General features: G+C 38.7%; 1 protein-coding gene across 1 annotated transcript in view; it reads left to right on the forward strand.

The window, feature by feature from the left end:
- The first annotated feature begins 147 nt into the window (after window positions 1-147).
- FIGNL1 (fidgetin like 1) overlaps window positions 148-23,840 on the forward strand; it is a 28,391-nt gene continuing 4,698 nt past the window's right edge. The window contains exon 1 of the mRNA XM_058181877.1: window positions 148-281. The gene's annotated coding sequence lies outside the window, so the exon portion shown is untranslated. The remainder of the gene's footprint in view (window positions 282-23,840) is intronic.

The following is a 23,840-nucleotide window of genomic DNA, read 5'->3' on the forward strand; positions in this document are numbered from 1 at the left end:
TGACTTAAAATGATAATAATAAAGATCGCATCCCCTGGAAACCTGCAAATTAAGCAATCTGTTTTCCCGCACTTAGCTGGTAAATATAAATGAAACTGTTCCTCTTTAAACTAAAGGAATCTCTCTCTCTCTCTTTCCGCCTCTTAGGCGGCTTAATCAGCGTTCGTTCTAGGAATCCGTCCACTAAACTCGTTGGTAAGCCTGATCAAGTGTTTCAAGATGGCTGCACCAAGGGAGGAAGTGTGACTTTTTAGTTTCCACGCGGTATATGTTAAAATTCGGTGAGTTTGAATACATACAGGAATTATTTTCAGCTTTCTTAAAGACAGACTGAAGTAAACGTGGTGGGCCTTTTATTTTGGTAGTATGTTTAAATTCAATTCTTTTTATTACACAACCGTTGCGGTACCATAACAATATTTGTAATCTGTTTTGGTGTTTTATTAATAAAAGTTTTAAGTTTAGGCATAATGCTACATACCAATTCAAAAAGAGGCTCGAGTTCGAGCAGCTTTACTTCCATGTAAATAAACACCGAATTGAGATTAAAATTTAGTCTTCAATCCACAGCCGGGGAATTAGAGCTTGGTCAGTCATGCTGGGATTTCTAAAATAAACTGAAGTGCATTTCAAGAAACAAAAAAATATATACAATAAGTGTGATTTAACATTAAAAAAATTCTAATTATTGCTGTGTTCACTTAATCTCTAGCTTTCTCCATCTTTCCTTCCGGCCTGACAAGATTAACAAATAAAATACGTGCTTCATTGTGTTTCTAATAGTTAAGTCTGATAATAAAATTAGCAAAAATAAGATTGCATTTAGAGTATTACAAATCCAAGTATGTTTAAATAGTTATACAATGCAAATATATGGGAAAAAACCGGATTTTTGTTAGATTTTCTTATGTGCCAAGAATAGTAGACAGAAATTCTTTTGATTCTCTTATGTGAGTGCTTGTAAGTGAAGTCAGAAGACAACCTTTGTATGATGGTATTATAAGGTGAATGGCCAGGAGAATAGACTAGAATAGAATAGAGTAGAATTAGAATAGAATAGGGATGGGGATGGGGATGGGATTGGGATTCTTCATTCGCCAAGACACACAAGGAATTTGTGTTTGGTGCGTATGCTTTCAGTGTACATAAAAAGACAAGAGATGTTCATCAAGAATCATAGGTACAACACTTAATGATAATCAGAATACAAATAAGCAATCAAATCATACTAGGAAACAATATCAATATAAATCGTAAGGATACAGGCAACAGTCATGCAGTTATAAGTGGGAGGGGATGGGTGATAGAAACGATGAGAAGACTAATAGTAATACTAATGCAGACTTAGTGAACAGTTTGACAGTGTTGAGGGAATAATTTGTTTAGCAGGGTGATGGCATTTGGGAAAAAACTGTTTTTGTATCTAGTTGTCCTGGTGTGCCTTGCCTTGTTTTGAGGGTAGGAGTTGAAATAATGTCCAGGATGCGAGGGGTCTGTAAATATTTTCACAGCCCTCTTTTTGACTTGTGCAGTATACAGGTCATCAGTGGAAAGCAGGTTGGTAGTAATAGTTTCTTCTGCAGTTCTAATTATCCTCTGAAGTCTGTGTGTGTCTTGTTGGGTTGCAGAACCAAACCAGACAGTTATAGAGGTGCGTGTCAAGGATTTGATACCTAATTATGACATTTTTTGATGTCATTGCAATTATATTGCCATTTTTGGCAATCATGGCCTGTTATGGATACTGCTAGATTTCTGGCTTACCCCATAATAGGCAACAAGTTTATTTCCCGCCATGAGAAATGGTTCAACAAGCATGATAGCTCTGTTTGTGGTTACGTAGGTTAGTAGCTATAGCCTACACCAAAAAGCAAATTTGGTGTGTGGTCTTGCTAAAAGCAACAAGCCAGAGTTCCTAGTTCTCTAGAATGATAGATGCACTATAGAACATTGATAGACAGATGAGCTATTTTTGAAGATATATGGAGGGTGTACTTGTCACTGCTATGAAAACTGCTTATTCCCAAAACCCCAGCAATATGGCCAGAGATAGACAGATATAGCTATATATACACATACATATATGTACCAGAAGGTCAATTAACTCCCATGATAATGTTTGCCATTTAAGGGAGAGCTTTGTAGGGTCAAAGATTGTGTTACAGATAAACACATTTCAGCATGATGCTTTGCTTTGCTGTGTCCTATCTTCTTCTATTTTTTAAAAAAAGTAAAGGCAAGTAAACCTAGATTCATGATGCCTAGTCTTATTTATATAGAATTATCTACATCTGTTTAACTACTTCCACTGGCAGGAGAAGTTATGGAGAACTGAATTGAGCTCTACTAGCTTGCCCCTTGTTGTATGCTAGAAATAATTCATTACGGTCTATGCCTGTTAATGTAACTAATAGGTAGGTATTTTAGAATTTAGTTAAAGGATGGTTGAAATTTGCACTGCAGTTTGCATAAGATAAACTGAAAGGGATTTTGGCAGAACAGAATCCAGAGGATTTCCATGGAAGAGAAACAAAGAAAAGCTGCTTAAATTTACCAAGTTGAAATTTGTTGTGAACACCAGTCTTACTGAATAACATAAGAATATCAATATGATGGGAGTGGCAGTTGTTTGGCCCTGAAATTGAATGCTCTCTCTATTAATACTCCCTCTATTACCCTGATATCTCTATGCAACCTAAACTCTTCTGGAATAAAAGATAAAATTTCATTTCCCTGTTGTTTATTTATTTATTTATTTATTTATTTGATCGTATTTATATACCGCCCTATCTCCCGAAGGACTCAGGGCGGTTTACAGGCACTTAAAAAACACATAAACACATAAATACAATATAAAAACAATTAAAAAACTTATTCTAAAAGCCCCAAAAATTAAAAATATAGAAATAAAACCCAATTTAAAACCCATAAATTTAAAATCTAGCTCAGTCCTGCGCAATTAAATAAGTGTGTTTTAAGCCCGCGGCGGAAGGTCCGCAAGCTGACGAAGTCCGGGGGGTAGTTCGTTCCAGAGGGTGGGAGCCCCCACAGAGAAGGCCCTTCCCCTGGGCGTCGCCAGACGACATTGCCTCGCTGACGGCACCCTGAGGAGTCCCTCTCTATGAGAGCACACAGGTCGGTGAGAGGTATTCGGTAGCAGTAGGCGGTCCCGTAAATAACCCGGCCCTATGCCATGGAGCGCTTTAAAGGTGGTCACCAAAACCTTGAAGCGCACCCGGAAGGCCACAGGGAGCCAGTGCAGTCTGCGCAAGATAGGTGTTATGCGGGAGCCACGGGGGGCTCCATCTATTGTTGTCATTTCAAGTTTACTTCTAATGCAATCTTTGCTTTTACTATCAATATTTTAAAATTCTTTTGTAAGGGTTGGTAAATATTGAATCCTTGGCCTAAGAACAACAAAATCTGTTTTTAATGCAAGCTGTCTTGTTGGAGGTAACTAGAATTACAGGAAACAATTCTCTTTATGGATTATAGAAGTATGGTTTGATAAATTGAATGTAGATAAGATCTAAAAACTGAAATAAAAAATCTAGGCCAAAAGATAGATAAGGGACAAAATTAAATCTGTATTATTTATTCCTTATTCTACAGACTATGGAGATAATATGGTAAATACTGTTTTACATTACAATATATCTCATAAAACTGTACGTGCTTTAGTTTTTAAGGCAAAAAAGTTTTTCAGAGCATGAAAATGTGAATGTGCAATTCTTGAATTCAAACAAATATTTTCCTGGAGTTGGTTGACAACTGCAGAGGACAGCCACTGTAAGCATTTCTGCCAATAAAGCTAGCAGAAATGCTTACATTGACAAAAACTAAGATAAAAGTGCATATTTCAGCTGTTTCCTCTGAACGTCCAAAATGATGCCTAGCTCATTGGCATATAACATGTCCGCATGTTTAGAAGTTCAGTCCCATTCATCTGCAGTGAAAGGGATGAATGATAAAGATATTTTGAAGGGACATTCATCGTATCTTTGTAATTCCTAACTATGTAGATTAAAACATGCTTGATATTGGTAGAAGGGTTTACCACTTAGATTTTCTGTCTTTTTCTTTTTTGCTTGAAGGGTTTTTTCACTTTCAAAGTATCTTGTTGGAGATTAAAAAAAAACTTTGTTAGAATTGTGAATGACTGAAGCACCTTTTTTAAATTTGGCCTTGGCATAAGGATCTCTATCTGCTGTTAAGTAAAGTTGCTTTGTCATTTACCTACAACAGGTCCACATTTTTACATCACATCATATTCCAAAAGGTGTGTGAAAAACTATCTTGTTAATACAGGTGATGCTTTAGTAGGATACAATCTGGAGTCTTAAATAAGACATTCCAAACTACACAAAGAACACATGGAGCTTAGGTAATCTTTTAAAATGAGCTAGGGTTTCATTATGTATTTATGGGTTAAACTGTAACTCAGGCTGGGGTTTGAAGAAATATATTCAAAGAAAATGTCAATGAATGCTAAGATAACTGGGTTGTAATCCTTAAAACAGTTTTTTGAGAGTAAATGTAATAAAATATCCCCATTTACTTTCACTTTTGTAGTATTATTGGTATTATATAATTGGCTGCATGTTTACTCAGAAATAAGCTGCTTCATAATTAGCTAAGTTTACTTTCTGAAGACTAACATTCAGATCTGTAACCCTTATCCTTTCAAAGTAATTTTTCTAGGAAAAATTCAGTTATATGTCCCCCTATCTATGTTAATTGATCAATGTATGGGTCTAGATGGGATTCAGACTTCAACTGAACCTTAGTAAAATGAAGGTCCTTCTATATCCAGGAATTTATTATCTTTAGTCCTGGGTAGGGTTGCATTACCCCAGACAGACCCAGTGCAAAACCTGGGAATCCTCTTAGACTCACAGTTCCTGATGAAAGAACAGGTGGCAGACATGGCTAGGAGTGCTTGTGCACAATTTCACATTGTGTGCCAGTTATGCTCTTCCTGGACAGGGAGGCCTCAACTTGGTCACTCATATCCTGGTCATTTCCTGATTGGACAGTTACAATGGGGGGTACATGGGGCTACTCTTGAAAATTATCCAGTAGTTTTAGCTGGTGTAAAATGTGGCTGTGTGCACCATACTGTGTGCCCAAAGAAGGGCACATATAATATCTTTTCTCCGCAAACTGCATTGAGTACAAGTTTGTCTCTGGATCCAATTCAGGCTGTTGATTATTACTTATAAATGCTACCATGACATTATTTATTTTATTTTATTTTTATTTATTTTTCATATTTTTATACCGCCCTATCTCCCTAGGGACTCAGGGCGGTTAACAACCGGATAAAAATATATATATAAATACAAATAAAAACATCCATTAAAAAACTTATTATAATTGGCCGAATAATTAAAATGATGATAATAAAAATAATAAAATCCCCATTAAAACCAATTTGAATTTAAAATCTAGCCCAGTCCTGCGCAAATAAATAGATGTGTCTTAAGCTCGCGGCGAAAGGTTCGGAGGTCAGGAAGTTGGCGAAGTCCTGGGGGAAGCTTGTTCCAGAGGGTGGGAGCCCCCACAGAGAAGGCCCTTCCCCTGGGTGTTGCCAGCTGGCACTGTCTGGCCGACGGCACCCTGAGGAGTCCCTCTCTGTGAGAGCGCATGGGTCGGTGAGAGGTATCCGGTAGCAGCAGGCGGTCCCGTAAGTATCCCGGCCCTATGCCATGGAGCGCTTTGAAGATAGTCACCAAAACCTTGAAGCGCACCCGGAAGACCACAGGTAGCCAGTGCAGTCTGCGCAGGAGAGGTGTCACATGGGAGCCACGCGGGGCTCCCTCTATCACCCGCGCAGCCGCATTCTGAACTAACTGGGGCCTCCGGGTGCTCCTCAAGGGGAGCCCCATGTAGAGAGCATTGCAGTAGTCCAGATGAGACGTCACGAGAGCGTGAGTGACTGTGCATAGGGCATCCCGGTCTAGAAAGGGGCGCAACTGGCGAACCAGGCAAACCTGGTAAAAAGCCCTCCTGGAGACGGCCGCCAGATGGTCTTCCAAGGACAGCCGTTCATCCAGGAGGACGCCCAAGTTGCGCACCCTCTCCATCAGGGCCAATGACTCGCCCCCAACAGTCAGCCGCGGCTGCAGCTGACTGTACCGGGATGCCGGCATACACAGCCACTCTGTCTTGGAGGGATTGAGCTTGAGCCTTTTTCTCCCCATCCAGACCCGTACGGCCTCCAGACACCGGGACAACACTTCGATAGCTTCGTTGGGGTGGTCCGGTGTGGAAAAGTACAGCTGGGTGTCATCAGCGTACAGCTGGTACCTCACACCGAAACCACTGATGATCTCACCCAGCGGCTTCATATAGATGTTGAACAGAAGGGGCGAGAGAATCGACCCCTGCGGCACCCCACAAGTGAGGCGCCTCGGGGTCGACCTCTGCCCCCCTGTCAACGCCGTCTGCGACCGATCGGAGAGATAGGAGGAGACCCACCAAAAAACGGTGCCTCCCACCCCCAATCCCTCCAACCAGTGCAGCAGGATACCATGGTCGATGGTATCAAAAGACGCTGAGAGGTCTAATAGGACCAAGGCCTATCCCTGGCCCTCCAGAGGTCATCCACCAACGCGACCAAAGCCATCTCAGTGCTGTATCTGGGCCGGAAGCCGGACTGGAACGGGTCTAGATAGACATAGGCAGGGGTCAGCAACTTTAAACACTCAGAAGAGTGTTTAACACCCACTTGGGCCCGTTTCCCACAGAAAACAAAACCCTGGGAGCCACAAAACCTGGGTGGGCATGGCCAACTCGATGTCACTCAGTCCCACCCAGTCACATGTACCAGGCGGAATGTTGTTGCCGTGCAAAGGCAAGTGCAGGGGTGCCTTGCTCCTGCACTAAGGGTCTGACCATGCCACTGCTGTGATAGGGTGATGGAGCCCCAGCAGAGAACTCAAAGAGCCACATGTGGCCCCAAAGCCGCAGGTTGCCAACCCCTGACATAGGGCCAGGCTACCTACAGTACTGGCTTCGCTCCATTTATCAGCCCCTCTTATTTGTTTAGGTAAGGAAGATATGGTACAAACTTCATAAGTCAAAGAATTTCAACTAGCAGGGAAGAGGAATAATGCCTTCTCTGACACTGCCCTGTATTTTGGAACATCTTGCCCTCAGATGTGAGGAAAGCCCTCAATTTCTTGGCCTTCTGTAAAGGGCCCAAAACTTGGCTCTGTAGCCTTGTGTGGGAGACACAGAGATCTGAACAATCATGGGCTGGTTGGCCCTATGTGAACCTCCACACATATCTGCATTAACACCTGCTAATTCCCCATCTTGGAATTCTTCACTTTTGAAATTTCTCTGTTTTTATAATTTTAAAATTTTAATCTTAAATTATTCTGATTTAAATGTTTAATTTTATTGATTATATTGTATACTGCCCAGAGCTCCTCTTAGAGGAAAATGTGCAACAAGCAAACGATTACCTTGCTTTCCCCAAAATAAGACATCCCCTGATAATAAGCCCAATCTTATTTGATAATAAGGCTTTTGAGCGCATGGCAATAAGGCCAAGAACTTATTTCAGGGTTCAAAAAATATAAGACAATCTTATTTTCAGGGAAACACGGTAAATAAATATCCTATTATTTGTTTTTGTTATATATTCACTAGAACAGAATATTATAATTTAGGGTAGTCCTATGGAATTCATGTTGATCTTTGAGCTCAGTTGTATGCCTTGTGATATTTCATCACCTAATTAAATAACATCCTTACTGTATGTTTCCATTATGAAAGTTAAAGTCTAGGGTTTACACTTTGTTGGTATAAATTTCTATAAATATTTTGTAACAGTGTTTTAGAAGTACTCAGTATAGGAATAGTGTTTCAGAGATGATAGAATTTCTCATACCTTTTAAGAAATATGTTTTTATTGTTTTAAGAACTTTTGAAATTAAAATTTCATATTAAAAATAGAAATATGTATAGACAAACCATGGTGATTGGCTATGTTTCTGGGCCTCAGGCATTACTGCTGATCACCAGCATCTCAGTCTAGATCTGAGTTCAAGAATGTGATGATGTTGTTAGATATTATTTTAGAAAGTTCAATTATGCCTTTGGGAGATCTGGTGTTTGACTAGGATTTCTGAGTTCTGAAGTATAGAACAGTGGCTACACACACATAAGAAGGGCTTTGATTATATCTATACCATCAGGGTGAATTAGATTTAAATCATTAGTAAAAAGGCTTGATTTAAATCCACTCGATTTAAATCATACTTTTTAAAGAGCAACTGTCATCTCTGTCCCGCAGCGGCTTCTCCTCTGATCCGCTATTGACTTACCGACAGTCCCAATATTGCAGAATATACAGCCTCATGTTATATAACTAAGCTCTATTTCATGCTGAATAAATCAGTATCTTAAATAGAAAACTATCTTTAGATAAATTTTTACTCCAAAAGCATTTTAGTAAAATAAATTTGATTCTTAAAAAATGATTTAATTTTTTAGAAATCTGATTTTTTTTAAAAAAATCATTGATTTTTATCCATCTTGTATACCATTTTGATGCTGTTTATCCCTTTCATAGTTACTGTTTGAAAGTTTGACTGCCACATACATGCATATATCCATAGTCATGTAATCACATTTTGGGTACTTGGCAATTGGCTCACATTTATGACCAGTTGTAGTGTCTTGCAATCATGTGACCACAATTTGCATTAGTTTTTTCTGTTTTTCCATAGAAAGTGGCAAAAATATCACTTGTTGAATATGCTGGATTTACCTAGATACAGAGATCGCTTTTTTAAAATTTGAATTTATATCCCACCCTTCTCCGAAGACTCAGGGCGGCTTACACAGTGTTAAGCAATAGTCTTCATCCATTTGTATATTACATACAAAGTCAACTTTTATTGCCCCCAACAATCTGGGTCCTCATTTTACCTACCTTATAAAGGATGGAAGGCTGAGTCAACCTTGGGCCTGGTGGGACTTGAACTTGCGGTAATTGCAAGCAGCTGTGTTAATAACAGACAGACTTAGTCTGCTGAGCCACCAGAGGCTTAACCACTACAATGACTTGATTCATGACCATTGTAAAAATGGTCATAAAATCTAGTCTGATCACGTGGTGCTTCAACTTATGACCAACATTCTGGGCTCCGTTATAGTTTTGTGTATATGAATACTTTGAATACAGGCAGAATATTTGTTGCAGATCCTACTTCATTTGTTTGACTTGTTGCCACACATCTCACCTTCTTGTCCTTCATAAACTCATAATTACATATTATGAATAACTATGTATCATACTCTTAAATAAGCTTTATAATGCTAATGAAAAGTATGATAGTCTAAAATAGAATGTATGGAGAACTTACTGAAACTGCATAATCTTGTGTTCTCTTCTATAATCGGTTGGATAATATTATCCTGTCCTGCTAGTATGACCCTAGGCAAACCCAGGTAGAGCAGTTGTAAAGTCCCATTACAAATCTCCTTGCCACTGTTCATGTTTTTGTGCAGATGTTAGTTAAAAAACAAAGGTTTTCAGATGTTACATATAACATGGCTGCATGTTTTGGTAGTAAATTATGGTGTTTCCCCAAAAATAAGACCTATCCCAAAAATAAGCCCTAGAATGTTTTTTTTTTACTTCTATGCCTAATATAAGTCATACTCCCAAATAAGCTCTACTTAAGAGCCTGCGCTGCCTGCCACATACCCATTCCATCTGGTTGCTTGCAGTGTCACTAAGTGGGGAGCTGCCCCATGTGTTCTTCACCAGCTTACCTCAGGACCCCTGCAGCCAAGCCATCCACACTTGACAACTGCCTTGTGGCGACAGCACCAGCAACCGGAGCCCACATGGCCACTGGGCCACTTCTGCTTGCTTGTGGCCACAATGGAGCTGGAAGCCAAGTGACGCAGTGGTGCCACAAGGTGAGGCTAGTGTTGTGGAATGGATGACTTGGCTATGAGGGCCCTGAGGTAAGCCAGTGCGGGGCATGTGGTGCAACTGCATCCCCCCTCCTTGCGATGGCTGCACACTTCCTGCCCTACCTTGAGCAAGCAGAACAAATATGCAAAAAAATATATGATACTACCCGAAAATAAGCATTAGTGCTTATTTTGGGACCTGGAAGAAAATAAGACCGATTCTTATTTTCAGGGAAACATAGTAATTGTAAAGACCTGTGGTGTGCAGTGGTTAGAATGTGGCATTGCAGGTTAATTCTGCTGACTGTCAACTGCCAGCAGTTTGGCAGTTCAGCCCTCAAGATTGGCTCAAGGTTGACTCAGCCTTCCATCATTCCAAAATCAGTAAATGAGGATCCAGATTATTGTGGGCAATATACTACTCAATAAACCACTTAGAGAGGGCTGGAAAGCACTGTGAAGCAGTATATAAGTCTTTAGTGCTATTGCTATTGTTAAATTCTATAGGTTAATTATATATTGCTTTAAAAATACTTCCTTTTTGTCAGCCCTGAATTTGTAGCTACTTAGCTTTGATGTGTAATTAATTTGTGTATTGTTTGCTCTCTCCATATCAGTCTGAAACTATAATAATCTATTATTTGTCTTTCCTTTTAAAATAGTTAAAAGGGTTTTCTTATCAAGTAAAGTCTCCTATTCTCCCCTCCCCCTCCAGCCGAAGCATACACCACCTGTTTTTCCTGGTTAGACCTAAACACGGCTGTTAGAATGATGTTGCCCCAAAAGTACATTTAATAGCGCTCTGTCTGTCTGTCTCTCTCTCTCTCTGTGTGTGTGTGTGTGTCTCTCTCTCTCTCTGTGTCTCTCCCTCTCCCTCTCCCCCTTCCCTGTCTTTCTTTCTACATACACATACACACACATACACCTCTGTGACAACTTACAGATCTTTTGAGCCTTAGGAAGGTGTTTTCATAGTCTGAGTCTGTGTGAAATTTTGCTTGTAGTTTCAAAAAGAAAGATCTAGAAACCTGAGAAAGAATATCAGATAGAGAAAGGAGGTTAATAAAGTGAAAAAGTTTGAAGAGATAGAAAATATATATTTTATCTTGTTTATCTTGCTTGTCCTATATGACTCAATAATGAAGAGATGCTGGCTGAACAAATAATAGGAGGAATATGGTAAAACAAAATTACCGTATATACTCGAGTATAAGCCGAGTTTTTCAGCACGTTTTTTGTGCTGAAAAACGTCCCCTCGGCTTATACTCGAGTATATACGGCTTATACTTGAGTTGTTTTTTCTTCTTCTTTTTTTCACATTATACCGGATGGTGCAAACTTGGCGGGCTTTTGCATTAGCGCGGGGAAGCCCTGCCGGTGCAGTGAGAGGGCGGGGCGGGGGAGCCACCAGCCTTCTCGGCTGAGGGAGGGAGGCTTTCCCTGACCGGTAGCTGCCTCATTTCCCTCCCTCGGCTTATACTCGAGTCCCCAGTTTACCCCAGTTTTTTGGGGTAAAATTGGGGACCTCGGCTTATACTCGGATCGGCTTATATTCGAGTATATACGGTATTCAGTTAAAGGAATAACAAGAAATCTAGGCTAAACATAAATTGCCATATTAACATTATAAAAATAAAAGAGATCCCATATTACATGGCTTCTCTCCTCATATGCATCATGACCCAGCATGAGGTGTTATTGACTTCTATTCCAGAGGGCTAACTATCTAAAATATACATAAGGAAACATCAGAGAAAGGGAATTGGAATAAATGTAGTAATGGAATATGTTATTGCATATACTTTGGCTTAATTGCAATAAAGCAGAGGTATCAAACTCAATTTGATTTCTTTAGGTATTCCTCATTCTTCTTTCTTTGAGGAAAACAGAACAATTCTGCTTTCAATTTTTTTTTTCAGTTCAATGTTTATGTAAACAGCTGAGTTGAGAAACAACATATGTTGGTGATTTTTTTCTGTATTCCTTCGTAAACCATCCCTAGGGAATAATTGTGTATTGATAAAGGTAGATAGATAGCTTCCCTTGCAGCAGATGGCAGTACTAGTTGACCTTGTCTGATCTTGAAAGAGTAAACTGGATTTGACTTATATAGGAGAATAGTAGATTAGACTGGAAAGTTGAAAAAGGCATTCAAGAAGAAGGGAGTTGCAAATCATCTGTATACACTGCCAAGAAAACAAATTAATGTCTCAATTAACTGACTTCAATTTGAAGAAATGTTTATGTAATACAAAGTATAATGTAATTTAATACGCTTAAAATGTTTTCATTTTTAAGTAAATTTTTTTTTTCTTTTTTCTTTTATTTTCTGTTGCTCTGGTTTTTGTTTTGTTTTGAATAGTCCTCACCTCAATTTTTCTATCTCACTGTCTTTACATTTCCTCTACTCTGTCTTGTTTTTAATTTCTGTCTAATCTATGGTTGGTTGGATTGGTGGGTGGATGGATAGATAGACCGACAGTCATACATATAGACAGACAAGCAGACTTTTCTACCTATTGCACTAGAATAGAATAGAATAGAATAGAATAGAATAGAATAGAATAGAATAGAATAGAATAGAATAGAATAGAATAGAATTTTATTGGCCAAGTGTGATTGGACACACAAGGAATTTGTCTTGGTGCATATGCTCTCAGTGTACATAAAAGAAAAGATACGTTCATCAAGGTACAACATTTACAACACAATTGATGATCAATATATCAATATAAATCATAAGGATTGCCAGCAACAAGTTATAGTCATACAGTCATAAGTGGAAAGAGATTGGTGATGGGAACTATGAAACGATTAATAGTAGTGCAGATTCAGTAAATAGTCTGACAGTGTTGAGGGAATTATTTGTTTAGCAGAGTGATGGCCTTCGGGAAAAAACTGTTCTTGTGTCTAGTTGTTCTGGTGTGCAGTGCTCTATAGCGTCGTTTTGAGGGTAGGAGTTGAAACAGTTTATGTCCAGGATGCGAGGGATCTGCAAATATTTTCACGGCCCTCTTCTTGATTCGTGCAGTATACAGGTCCTCAATGGAAGGCAAGTTGGTAGCAATTATTTTTCTGCAGTTCTAATTATCCTCTGAAGTCTGTGTTTTTCTTGTTGGGTTGCAGAACCGAACCAGACAGTTATAGAGGTGCAAATGACAGACTCAATAATTCCTCTGTAGAATTGGATCAGCAGCTCCTTGGGCAGTTTGAGCTTACTGAGTTGGCGCAGAAAGAACATTCTTTGTTGTCCTTTTTAATGATGTTTTGATGTTAGCTGTCCATTTGAGATCTTGCGATATGATAGAACCCAGAAATTTGAAGGTTTCTACTGTTGATACTGTGTTGTCAAGTATTGTGAGAGGTGGAAGTATGGAAGGGTTTTTCCTAAAGTCTACCACCATTTCTACGGTTTTGAGTGTGTTCAGTTCCAGATTGTTTTGGTTGCACCACAAGGCTAGTCGTTCGACCTCTCGTCTATATCGGATTCGTCATTGTCTCGAATGAGACCAATCACTGTTGTGTCATCTGCGAACTTCAGTAGCTTAACAAATGGATCATTGGAGATGCAGTCATTGGTATACAGAGAGAAGAGAAGTGGGGAGAGCACACAGCCTTGGGGGGCCCCTGTGCTAATTGTACAGCTATTTGATGTGATCTTGCTTAGCTTCACCTGCTGCTTCCTGTTTGTTAGGAAGCTTGTGATCCACTTACAAGTCTGTTCCGGTACCTGTAGCTGGTTTAGCTTAGTTAGAAGAATGTCTGGAATGATGGTATTGAATGCTGAACTAAAGTCTACAAAAAGGACCCTTGCATAGGTCTTTGGAGACTCAAGATGTTGTAGGATGTAGTGCAGAGCCATATTAACAGCATCATCTGTTGATCTATTTGCTCGGTATGCAAATTGCAAGGGGTCTAAGAGCGGATTCGTGATGGTTTTCAGGTAGGAAAGCACTAGCCTTTCAAAGGTTTTCATGACTACAGATGTTAGAGCAACTGGTCTGTAGTCATTCAGTTCCTTGATGGTGGGCTTCTTCGGCACTGGGATGATGGTAGAGCGTTTGAAGCAAGAAGGAACTACACTTCTTTTCCATAAGGCCTGTCCAGGATAGAATCACAGAAGATTAGGAAAAGATCCACCAAATCTTTTAAAAAATGACCCCCAAAACAAACAAATATCAAACAAGCAAAACCCCCACATCAAATTCTTTTTCCTGTTCTTGTAAAAATTATTTTAACCCCACTGGAAGGTGAATATATTTTCTTCTTGCACATATTGTAGTGTCTATCCTTGCCATACTAGAATGCCAATTAGAATCCTGAACAAAAATACTAACAGATTGTGTATCACTTGGTTTAGTCCTGTACTTACATTTAATATGATTCTCATGGACATAGTTGCTTCAGAAACAGCAAATGGGTTTCTTCTAAATTAGCTACTCCTAATTATAGCCTACTCTCTGGAGAAAAATCCTTGGGTCTTCTTCATTTGTTATGGAAATACTATGTTTCTGAGGATTTTTTTTTAAGGGAATGTGTTTATTCATGAGTGCACAGTGCAAACAGATATATAAAGTATGTGTGAAGAGAAAGATCCCGAATTTCCTTATGACGTAACATTTCTCTCCTTTTGTTTATCAGCCTGCTTCGAAAATTAGTTAAAAGTCTATGAACAGATTAAGAAATGGATAGATTTGAAATAGATCTGTAATAAACACAAAATAATATGTTAGCAGAGTACAAATGGACATTTCGTACTGATATATTGGAGTCTCCTGGAAAATCCCAGAGGATTTTCTAATACATTCAATTTCAACAACAGGGTGTGGAAGAAGTGTATAAAGAAATGTTAGTTTTCCAATTCTTTTCTCATCTGATAGGTTTTGATAGCCAAGAAGATGTATTCTCAGCTATAAAAGGTGAAAGAAGTTTATATCGGATAATGTAACACAGGTAGTCTCTGACTTACAGGTCTAAGAATTACAGTTATAAGTTGCTGCAATCAAGATATCACACGACTGGGTTCAAAGTTACAACCGGTTTTTTTCCTTTAGTTGTTAAGCGAACACCACATTTCTATTTTTAATATTAATATTAAATATTAATATTCAAATATATTCAAATATTTCTATTTGAATTCATTTTTCCTAATGGGTGTTTTTTGTTGTAAACTGGGAGTAAACATTGGAAACTAGCAAAAAATATCGCAAATTGTGGTCATGTCACTATGTACGCTGGGTTAGCTTAAAAGAAGTTTTTTAAATGGGGTTTTTTAAATGGGGTTTTTAACTTTACTTTAATTTTTAGGCCATATATTGAATTAGTTTTTTATACTGTTTTTAACCTGTGTTATATGTATTTTTTGTATTTTTATTGGCTGTGAACTGCCCTGAGTCCTTCGGGAGAAGGGCGGTATACAAATCTAATTAATTAATTAATTAATTATTAATAAATAATAAAATATACTGTACTTTTTGGAGTATAAGTCACACTTCCTCCCCCCCAAAAATGAGTGAAAATTGTGATGCATCTTATACATCGAATGTTGCCAAAGACCTGCCCACCTACGTGGCCCCACCATTCGGTCTCCACACATTTTATTTTTGGCCTCCGCACACCATGTTTTAGACCTGTTCCAGGCTGGGGGATCAGTTACAGCATATTGCCACCTTTTGCCGTCTCCGTGTGTCACATTTTCGGCCTCTGCACATATTTCCCAATAGCAGTATATGGCACTGCTAATCCTTGGAGGGAGGATGGCACAAGCTCCAGAGGTTATAACAATAGCCAGCAACTACGTGAACAGTAGAATGTTTCACCAACTCCAAAGTCAGATCCAGGTAAGCACAGGAGGCATAACACACTTGATTTCATTACAGCAAAGATACAGATGTCAGCTGACTCCATGGAAGATGAGGAAAAATTAGCTCTGTTATTTGGCACTTTCTGTACAGAAGACCAACAAGCAATGATATGCAAACTTGAGGCAGTTAAACAAATACTCAGATGCTCAGTTGATTGTTGCAACTGAGTCCCTCAACACTGGAATCTCTCCAGCCATGCTCCTGTTGAAATGCTGACAAGTTCATTTTCTGAGTGCTTATACTCCCAAAAAACAAAAAAATCAGAAGACATTCCAGTCCAAAATTCATCCAGGCAAACAAAAAGCTGAGCAATCTTTCTGAACAAAAAAAAGCTGAACAAATCTTTATAACCCTCCAAATGTTCATCCCTCAAATTATATTTTCTCACAACTGGACTTTAAAGAACAGACCAGCATTCTGGTAGTTGGTTCTCATATCTTAAAGTTGCCATGTTTGAAAAGTACTGATCTAGATGAATCTGTTAATGTATGGCCTCTGCTAAATTCTGGGAGGAGAGCTAAGCCCACAAGACAGAATGGCATAAGCTCCGGAGCTGATACACAGCCAGCAACTACCTGCACAGCAGAATGCTTTGCCAACTCTAAGAGCAGGTCTGGCTAAGCCATTGAGGGATAACACCCTTGATTTCATACAGACATCAGCCAACTCTGTGAAAGACGACGAACTACTAGCTCAATTATTTGGCACCCTCTCTACAGAAGATCAACAATTATATGCAAACTTGAGGCAGTTAAATCAGTGCCTTAGTTAGTGTTCTCTCTCAACACTTTACCACTTTCCAGCTGCCCTCCTGTTCATTTTCTGAACGCCTAATACTTCCAAACCATACATAGGCAAAAAGGCATTCCAGCCCAAACTTTATCCAGACAAATAAAGGGAACAGAAAGCTGAACAAGTAACCCGATCTCTTCATCACTCTCCAGATGTTCATTCCTCAGGTGATATTTCATCAGAACTGGACTTTAAAGAACAGATCTGTCAAACTGCAGCCCCACTTCCACTGGCTTCCCCTGCATTGATCCTGAATCTATTCATCTAATGCAGGGGTGTCAAACTCACATCATCACACATGGTCACATGATATATCATGACTTTTCCCTTTCGCTAAACTGGGTGTGGGCATGGCCAGCGCATGATGCATCCTGCCCATGGCCACGAGTTTAACATTCCTGATCTAATGGCTACCTCATCTCCCAACTGGCTTTTCTCCTTGCAAGTGAACTCTTCAAAGGAGCCCCAATCTAGGCCTACTTTGTTCTTTCCAAGAAATGTCTCCTATGGAATTGCCACAGACTCAGTATACTAGCCACCCTAATTGGCAGCAGGAGGTCTGCTCTCAATCTTCTTCCTCAGTCTATAACCTGCTCATTCCAAGTGTTGATTTTTCTGATCATTTATCCACAGCTAGCATCCCAAGGGAAAACCAGACAACTGACAACTACATCCTGCAATGTTCTGTTCATCATCTCTTGGAACATAGCCAGGTGGACACAAAAAAGGAGACACAGACTTTCTAGGATTTCTGTCTAACTTTGTTATAGTCTTTTTGCAGGAAGCATGGATCTTGGGGGAATTCTCAATCCCAACTATTTTTCTCTGCTAGACCCTTTACAACCTAGTTTTAGAAGTGGCAGACCTAATGGGAGGCTTAGTCTGTTTATACTTTTAAAGTACTTGTCCAAACTGTAAAATAATCAACTCAGTTTGAAAATGCTGAATCAGCTTTGTTAGTCTTTGACTAATTTTCTTTATTATGCATTAATATATATCTTAATCTTCAGCAGTTCCAGTTACAGGTAATACAAATGAGGCACCTGCGCCTCACACAAAACCATCTCCCCCCCCCCACCATCAGGACGCCAACATGGAAAGGTTGGGGAATGCTGCTTTTTGAACCCTTCAATATCTTCCTCTTGAAGAAGAAAATGTGCCACCATTTGTAATGGGGCTTATCTACTAAAGTTAGCTACTGAAGTTACTATTGAAGTGACACAAACCTCACTTAATCTGCATCAGATGGTTAATAAAGGATACTTCAGTAAGTATTCTTAGTGGAGAACTGGAGCACTCTGTGGTGCTCTCTGACTTCTTCAAACAAACCACACAAGAAGGTAAAGTATTAACACAGATATTATGAACAATAATTCTGAGTTGTCGATAAGCCCCATTACAAGAAACAGATTATTTGGACTCTTTTAGTCAGGGTTCAGGTCAGGCTACATCTCTGAAACAATGTTGTTTGTGCTGATGGATGGCATGTGAATTACTCAGCTTGGGAGTAGTGCTTATCCCATTTTTGATAGAATGGGCCAAAAAAATGATGCCTAGGGAATTATTAAATAAGAAACAGCAATGAATAGACAAAAGGCTCAGTAAGGCCTTCCTAGTTTCTTGGACCATAAAGGAGGCAGTAAAAGAATTGCACTTTCAGATTTGCAAAAATCTGTTAATGTAGCTTTACAATAAAGTAGAATCAGCCTATCTGAATATGTTTCCTGTCTGGTCTTAAGTAAGGCTAGCTGTTTTACTGCTTTTATATTATTGTTTTGTGAGCTGTCTGAAGTTGTGATTTATAATATGAGTGGATATATACCGTATATACTCGAGTATAAGCCGAGTTTTTCAGCACGTTTTTTGTGCTGAAAAACGTCCCCTCGGCTTATACTCGGGTCTATACGGCTTATACTCGAGTTTTTTTTTTTTAAGCCCCTCGGCTTATACTCGAGTATATTCGGCTTATACTCGAGTTTTTTTTTTTTTTTAAGCCCCTCGGCTTATACTCGAGTATATTCGGCTTATACTCGAGTTTTTTTTTTTTCTTTTTTTCACATTTTACCGGACGGGCTTTTGCATTAGCGCGGGGAAGCCCTGCCGGTGCAGTGAGAGGGCGGGGCGGGGGAGCCGCCAGCCTTCTCAGCTGAGGGAGGGAGGGTTTCCCCAACCGGTAGGTGCCTCATTTCCCACCCTCGGCTTATACTCGAGTCCCCAGTTTACCCCAGTTTTTGGGGTAAAATTGGGGACCTCGGCTTATACTCGGATCGGCTTATATTCGAGAATATATGGTAAATAAAACTTATGCTTTCATGCAAATAATTATTTAGAACATCAATTCTTTTTTGTGATGCTTTCATAATAAACTTTTCTTGGTCTTTAGTTTAGAAATATGATTACTCAAGTTGAGTAATTTTATCTCCAGTTTTTCTCTAGTTCCACCACTTTTGTGATACATTGCTACATATGTTCAGCTGATATAGAAAAAAAATACCATACATCCATACCTCACTTTCATTCACATTCTGAAACACTCAGATTCAGTTCTTACAGTAGTTTTTTGTCAACTTCATTCATCTTTAACTCAGATCTGAAAGGGAAATGTTATGATTAATAGAACCTGATAAAATGAATATGTTTGGTACAGGTAACAATCCAACTAATAATTACACCAGGAGAAATAAACTAAGTTATTTGTTTCCTTTAAGGGATTGTAGAAAGGGAAAAGATGAAGAATTCATTTTTCATATAAGTTAATAATCCCTCTCCACTGTTATTTTCCAGTGTCTAACCAATGAATTTCCTGTTGCAACATGTTTTACATGTGTTTGCCTTTAAAAAGTATTTAGCTGAAGCTAATCTTAAAATGCAGTTTCATAGGTAATTTTGGGGAACCATGATATAGCCATATAACAATGAAAATGGTGTTATTAGCTAGTTTCCAAGATGGCGCTGCTGATGGCTGCCTTGGTGAAATGCTCTCTAATGGTTTTTTAAATTTTTAAATTATTCTTTGCGATTCTCTACGGATTTTGAATAGACTAAGGAAGAGGGGGAAGAAGCCCTCCATCAAGGCAGTGAATGACTACAGACCAGTTGCTCTAACATCTGTAGTTATGAAAACCTTTGAAAGGCTAGTGCTGTCCCACTTGAAAACCATCACGGATCCACTGTAAATCTCCCTGCAATTTGCATACTGAGCAAATAGATTGACAGATGATGCTGTTAATATGACTCTGTGCTACATCCTTCAACATCTTGAATCTCCAAAGACCTACAGAGGGGCCTCTTTGTAGATTTTAGTTCTGCAGTCAATAGCATCTTACTGGACATTCTTCTAACTAAATTAAATCAGCTAGTGGTACCTGAACAGACTTGTAAGTGGATCACAAGTTTCCTAACAGACAGGAAACAGCAAGTGAAGCTAAGCAAAATCACATCAGATATCTGTACAATTAGTACAGACCACCCCCCCAAGGATGTGTGCTTTCTCCACTTCTCTTTATATACCAATGTCTGCATCTCTCATTTGAGACAATGATGAATCTGCATACAGAAAGGAGGTTGAATAACTAGCTTTGTGGTGTGACTGGAACAATGGAACTGAACACACTTGAAACTCTAGAAATGGTGGTAGACTTTAGGAGAAACCCTCCCATACTACCACCTCTTACAATACTGACAACACAGTATCAATAGTAGAGACCTTCAGATTTCTTTTTTTTTTCATACAAGTTTTTATTGTTTTTTAATTTTCCCCCTTCCACACATGCACAAATCATAAATAGAGTATTAACATTTTCTTATCATAAACATTTCAAAATATTCAAATAATTTTTTCATAATTACAATTTTAGCCAGAATGTTTCTTTTTTTACCTCATAGTTTTTTATTCCTTTCCTAATATTTCTTTGCATATTTCATTAGATCACATCTATTTTCGCCCTTCATTTTCTAATTTCTTCATTCTTATTCATATTTACTCCCTTTCATTCTATTTTTTATTTAACTATTTTAATTTTTATACTTAACATATTTTTGGGGTTCTCTTTCCTCCCTTTTCTTTTCACAGCAATTTCTTCCTCTCCTTACACTCCTCTTTTTCTCCTTCTTCATACCTACTTTCTTCCTCCTTTCTTCTCCTCCTTCCCTCCTTCCCTATCCTTTCTCCTCCTCCACCCTACTCCCTCCCTCTAACCTCTCCTACACTTACTTCCCTTACCTTTCCACCTCTCCTCTTCCCTTCCTTCTTTCTCTCTCCCTCTCTTTCAATTCTGTCCTACCTCTTACCTCTCTCCATTGCTGTATCTACTTTCAGTCTCTCTAATGTCCAGACATCCCCAATTTTCTCATTTGTAACACATATTGTTCAAACCTCCTCTTCTATATTTTAAATCTTAGCATTATCTTAATCTCAATTATATCATACAATTGATACACTTTTCTATCTCTTATTTTAATATTTCTATTCAAAAAGAATAAGATCAAGTATTTCGGCTGGCCGGTGGGATGAGGGCATGGCCGCTGGCTTGTTCTGCATGTTTGGGGCGGCGGGCGGCGTTTTCGTCATTTTTTCCCTTCGGTGATGGCAGAGGCGGCAGCGTTCGACGCCTGGGGCACCAGAGGCGATTTTTTCCCCTGGGGAGCATTTGACAGGACAGAGAGACGAGGAGACTGTGTTTTGGAGAGGGAGTGGAGGTGTGGAGGCATTCTCGGCCGATTGGGGGATGCGGATGTAGGCCCCGCTGACTGGACTGGGGGCATTAAAAATTTAATAAATAAATAAATAAATAAATAAATAAAATTCAATACTTATTGTTTTCTTTCAACAATATATGTCATTTACTAACATTTCAATTTTATTCCCTTTTGCATCTTAAATTTCAATCGTCTTCATTTATAAACGATATCATTCCAAATTACCTCTGCTGAGATTTTCATTCTTTTATAAATTTAAGTTTTTTATCTTAATCAGCAACTTTAATTTTTTCTCTTTCCATATATTATCCAATACAAACAAATACAAAAAAGGCAGCAGTTCTATCTCTATTTTAATTCCTTTTCTTTTATATTTTTCTCCTACTTCTAACCATTTTCTTTCAATCTCACCCAGAACTCCTCTCTTAATATTTTCCTTCCTTTATTCCTTTCTTTCATTTTCTTTTTTCTCCCTTTCTTATTTCCTCTTTTCCATTTTCCTCTAACTTTTATTCTTTTGATATCCCTCCTCAATATTTCTCTATTTCTTCCTCTTCTCTTTAATTTTTCACTGCTAATCCAAGTGTAATCTGATTTTTTCCTTATTTTTTCCATCTTTTTGATTTTCCTTCTCAATCTTTTTTTTTCACTTTCCCCCCTCTTTTTTTAAAGTTCTTTTCCTTCTCTTCATTTTCATTTTTTCACTCTCAGTTCCAGAATGATCTTCTATATTAATTTCACTAATTTCTTTTCCAGCCATATGTCTCATAGACTCTTGGACCATCAAAAGCATCTCCGACAATTCCTCCCAGTTTTCCTTGATTTCAATACAAGGAGAATGTTTTTTTTAAAAAAATTATTTATAGCTTAACTCAATTTCAAGTCTATGTATCTTATTTTTTCTTTGCTTCTGGATGAGTTCATCAGTGTGTTTTAGAAACTGTTTCAGTTTAGGTCTTTATCTTTTTCTGCTACAGTCTCACACCAGCTGTAAAAACAACGTTCCTTCCCACACTGATCTGAATGTTACTTTCTTTTCTCCAGCAGATGTCTCTTTCCAATTCACAATTACTTCTGCAACAAAATGTCTTTTGCCAATCCACAAAGTTTATTATTTCCGGTCTCAATTCTTTGTTAGCAAATGACGTTTTCTTCAGTTTTCTAATTCTTTTAATGTTCTCTTCAAACACCAAATTAAAAGTCGGATGGAATTTTTTTTTTTAGGGCTTTGCAAAGTTCCATTTTACTTTTGCTTTTCTTCTATTTTTATTCCCATATGCCAGTTTAGCCGCTAATTTCCAATTGAAGTCTTCTTTTAAATTTTAATAGATGTTCTTCTTACCTATGCGTTGGCAAGTCGCTTTTCAGTAAGAACATTGTTCAATCACCTCTCCTGCTCCATTCTTGCGGTGTGGCCGCCCCAACTTGTGACAGCTCTAATGGCTGTCTTCCTAATCGCTGAGTCAAAAGCTAATGTCGGCACTCCAGGGAATTTGCCACTTCACGCCGATCCGTGCCTCCCTTTTTCACTGTCTCTACAAGACAGTTCTGATCCAAAAAGGATCCCCAAAATGGCTGGGATATTGGCATTCCTCCAGAGCCCCGGGGAATTGCCATCCCGCAGCGGTATTGGCCATGCCCCCTCCAGATCTTCAAATTTCTAGGTTCTATCATATCTCAAGATCTAAAATGGACACCTAATGTCATCAGAAAAGCACAACAGAGAATGTTCTTTCTGCGCCAACTCAAGAAGCTGAAATTGTCCAAGGAGCTGCTGATAACAGTTCTAAGAGTCTGTCATCTGCACCTCTATAATTGTCTGGTTTGGTTCTGCAACCCAACAAGACAGACACAGACTTCAGAGGATAATTATTAGAACTGCAGAAAAAACAATTACTACCAACCTGCCAATTACTACCAACCATTGAGGACCTGTATACTGCACGAATCAAAAAGAGTACTGTGATAATATTTACAGACCCCTCACATCCTGGACATAAATTGTTTCAACTCCTACCTTCAAAACGACATGATAGAGTACTGCACACAAGACAACTAGATACAAGAACAGTTTTTTCCTGAACGCCATCACTTGGCTAAACAAATAATTCCCTCGACACTGTCAAACTGTTCACCTTAGGCTGCATTACTATTGCTATTAGTCTTCTCATCATTCCTGTCGCCCATGTCTTCCCACTTGTGACTGCATAACTAACTTTGTTGCTTATATCCTTGCGATTTATATTGATATTGTTTCCTAGTATGATTTGATTGCTTATTGTACTGTATGACAGTCACTGGGTGTTGTGCCCTGTGATTCTTGACAAGTGTATTTTGTCTTTTTATGTACACAGAGAGCAAATGTACCAAAGACAAATTCCTTGTGTGTCTAATCACGCTTGGCCAATAAAGGATCCTATCCTATCCTATCCTATCCTATCCTATCCTATCCTATCCTATCCTATCCTATCCTATCCTATCCTATCCTATCCTATCCTAACGCCTCTGTTCTGTTAGCTAACTCTTAGTGGGTTTCTCCATGCAATT

The sequence above is a fragment of the Ahaetulla prasina genome, chromosome 4 (genome assembly GCF_028640845.1).
Source record: "Ahaetulla prasina isolate Xishuangbanna chromosome 4, ASM2864084v1, whole genome shotgun sequence".
NCBI classification, from domain to species: Eukaryota; Metazoa; Chordata; class Lepidosauria; order Squamata; family Colubridae; genus Ahaetulla; species Ahaetulla prasina.